Source organism: Crocodylus porosus, unplaced genomic scaffold, assembly GCF_001723895.1.
Source record: "Crocodylus porosus isolate Cpor-Errol unplaced genomic scaffold, CroPor_comp1, whole genome shotgun sequence".
NCBI classification, from domain to species: Eukaryota; Metazoa; Chordata; order Crocodylia; family Crocodylidae; genus Crocodylus; species Crocodylus porosus.
The window spans coordinates 2,809,263-2,813,268 of record NW_017728950.1 but is presented as its reverse complement, the minus strand read 5'-3'; positions in this window follow the sequence as shown (position 1 = coordinate 2,813,268).

Sequence of the window (4,006 nt, the reverse complement as noted above, 5' to 3'; positions counted from 1 at the left end):
TCCGGGTAATTGAAGTCACCCATGACAACCAAGGTCCTGGAGCAAGCGGCCTCAGTCAGTTCCCGGGCGAAATCCTGGTCAAGCTCGGGACTTTGAGTGGGAGGTCTGTAGCAGACTCCCACCGTTGTGTCCCCTGTGCCGTATTCCCCACAAAGGGTCGCTCTGCAGGCCAGCAGTGGCAGTAGTCCCCCCATCCCCCAGTATATACATTATACTATGCAAACAAATCATGAGGAAAAAAGTGTAATAAAATTAAAATACGTTATAATAGGTGTTTGACTTTTAGTATATGATTTCTTTGTTTTCTGGCTCCTAGATGGCAACTGCCCCTCCCAAATGGAGTACTTGTGGGGTCAAGTGGAGGCACTTCCAGTGGCAAAGGTGAGGGTTTAAGGGTGGGATTTCCAGTCCCAAGATGGCAACCAGGGCATCTGTCAAAGGGCAGAACTACACTTGTGGCCTTTGACAGCTTACCAAAACTCACTAAGCAACCCTCCAGCCAAAATAATTTCCTACCCTTGATTTGGGGTGTCTTTTCTTTTCTGTTCTTTACTCCTTGTTGTGCTTTTTTTTTGTTTCCAAATTGCAGTATGCTCAAGGAATGTATGGGAAGTGCTGAGCACACTACCTTCAAGATCAGGTTCTTTTAAGTTATTTGAAATTAAGTATCCAAAAGTCAAGGCATCCAAATTCACCCTAGGTGGACAGTAGCTAAAAGTATTTATTTAAAGTTTTTTATTTTTACTTATTACCCTCATGCCTTAAAAACCTCTTTGGTTTGATCCTGAATAGGAGACCCTCCAGCAACGTATCAATCACAAGAACTGGAATCATGAAGAAAATCTCTCCCTCCTCCCCCTCTGCCCAGTCAAATTTGCCAGGACTGCAAGGGCTTTTGCCTTCTTCTGTAATGTAAGGTTTGATCCTCTCTTTAGGATAATCTCAACATCTATTACCTAGTAACTTCTCTGCTACTATAGCTGCAGAGCATCTGTAGCATATTTGGTGTGAGGGAATGAAGTGGATGAATTTTAGGATAATTGTTCCTTGAAAACACACAAGAGGTTGCTTCCAGTGCTATATCAAACTCTAGCTCACTAGGAAATGTCATCCTCAATCTTCCAGATGAAGACCTAGCCATAGTAATCTATATGTTTATCACCTTTAAACTAAATTGCTGTAATTCACTATAATTGAAGCTCAATGTGAAGTCAATTCACTGGCAGTTCACCCTGTTAAAGAATATGGATCTCCAGTGTATCTATGGGTGAGGGTACTGAGGGAATGCCAAACTTGTGCTAAAATCCATTCCTCACCCTGTTGTGTGTTGCCCCAGCTAGTTGACTCCACAGTGGCTGCCTAAGAAATAATACCTAAACTTCCTCTTGAAGTATGTTTTATCACCACTGCACCCTTTCCAAGAATGACAAAAATGCTAACACTGTCTTTTATCCAGAGAAGATCAAAAAATCTTTAAAAAAAATCATCAACCCCCTCCACCCTGCCCCAGAAAATGAGACAAAAGGGAAAAATATTAAAATGTCTAGAAAATATAAAACCCTGCCCCAAGGGAATTATGCAATAGGCATTTGGCTAAAACAGGTTTTTATTCTAAAAAGGCACAAGTACCAGACACACTATGACATCCATTGATGCCTTCCATATAGCTGTCAAGTTTAGGTAAAAAGTAGTATCTTATGGTGATAAGCAGTTGTATAAAACAGATGGATAGGTCTATACAGTGGTTAATAGATATTTGTATCACATATTTCACTGAACAGTAATCCTTCCATTTTGAAATGTAGATTGAGATGGAGAGAGATTTGGGGGAAGTTTGAAATCAGGAATCATATCATCAGAACATAGTGTCATAGTATCATAGTGCTTTGGGTCGGAAGGGACCTAAACAAATCATCAGATCCAACACCCTGCCCCAGGCAGGAACAAGTGCAGGGTCATAACACCTCAGCCAGATATCTATCCGGCCTCCTCTTGAAGCCCCCAAGGTAGGAGAGAGCACCACCTCCCTTGGGAATCTATTCCAGAGCGTGGCAGCCCTGAAGACATATATGTATTTACTAAGGTAATATCAAGGTGAAAGAGAAGAGGATTGTTTTGTGGTATTTACATTTACTTCCTGATTCAAGACACAGCCTTAATTTCATTATCTTTTTTTAATGTAATGTTTCAAAAGGTTGAACCCTTCTGGTTCTATCTTTCTCTGGAAAACAAGCATGAAAATACTTGTTCCCTATGACAAACAAGCTGGGTAAAATGTGAACCCACAGACATAATGATTGATGGACAAAACATTATTCTAACTGAGAATACTAAAGACTATAATGTGTTGAGAAATCAAATTGATGACCTAGAAAACAAGCTCAGCTATAGAAATGTCAGATCATTGGGGGCTTTTGCAGGCATAGAGAAAAGAAAAATTATTATTTCTTTTATTATTTGCAGTGAATAATAAAATATTTGGAGTTGGATGGATTTTAATTCCTACAATGTTTTACAATATAGTATATCATATCCTTCTGTTAAAGTTTATATTCTTTTTTTACTACTTCCTCCTCTGATGAAAAGTCAAGGTTATAATGGATGAATTATATTTATCACTAGGTACTACCTTATATCCAAATATCCCAAAGTGCTTTACAAACTGATTGATGAACTATATACCAATCATTTCACCCACTACTATCAAATTTAACCACCTCGTGTATGGAAGACAACGGTAATCAATAATTCAGTATTACAAGGGAATTATCTAATAGGCATTTGGCCAAGACAGTTTTCTTGCAATATGTGCCATTGAAACATTAACAATCTAAAAAGATTAGGATTTCAGTTTCTGAAAATCCTAACTCACACATCTTAAAGATGGAAAGGCAATTCCTCAGCTGATATAAACTGTCAGAGCTCCAGTATACTGATTAAAACATATGGATTAGTCAGTATAGTAATAAGTAGATATTCATATCATGTTTTCCTCTGCAGGGGAGTCCTTCCACTCTAAGGGGCAAATTCAAATGAAGAAAGATTTGTGGAAAATTCACAGTAAAAAAAACAAACCTTCCAAACAAACTATAGGAAAATTAATTCAATATAGTAATATTAAAGTGATATTTCCTACTGCATCTAGAACTGATGCCATCTGAGGATCTGCTCCACTATCCTGATGAAGCACTAAAACTCTCCCAGAGTCCCATTTGCTTTCTCCTCCATCTGCATTTTTAGTAGAGTCCCTTACCCAATTTCGAACCTAATCTGAGCTTGGCTGTCAAAGAATGAACATCAATTTTTTTGTCACTCTTGGATGCCCCATCATGGAGGTGAGTCCCTGACCCACCTGCTAGTCTGAAACACTAGTCAGCTAAAATCAGAACAGTAGGCAAAGTCCTTCACGTTCCTGTGATTCAGTTGGAATTATAAGAATCAAGGTGAGAGAGGAATGAAAGATGAAAGACAGGCAACTCAGTGCTTTTCAGAAATGGAAATCCTAGTCTCTCATGGTTGCTAATGTTCCAGTGACACAACCTGCAAGAAAGAGGATGGCTTGGCCACATGCCTATTTCGTAATATCTTCATAATCCTGAATAATTGTTACTCTCGTCTTCCGCACAAGAACTGGTTAAATGTAATAGCAGGTGAAATGATTGCTACTGTTTGTTCATCAGTCACTCTGTAAAGCCCTTTGGGATACAGGCTGCCCCACATGACTCATTAGAAGTACTCTTCACTTGGCATCTTTGCCTGCTGGGATTTACACTGACAGAAGTCAGTGTAGGCAATTGTATTCATATCATAGTTTCATAGTTTCTAGGGTTGGAAGGGACCTGAGCAGATCATCTAGTCCTACCCCCTGCCATGGCAGGAAAGAATACTGGGGTCAAACGACCCCAGCAAGATGTTCATCTAACTTCCTCTTAAACACCCCCAGGGTAGGAGCCTGCACCACTTCTCTTGGAAGTTGGTTCCAGACCCTAGCCACCCTGACTGTGAA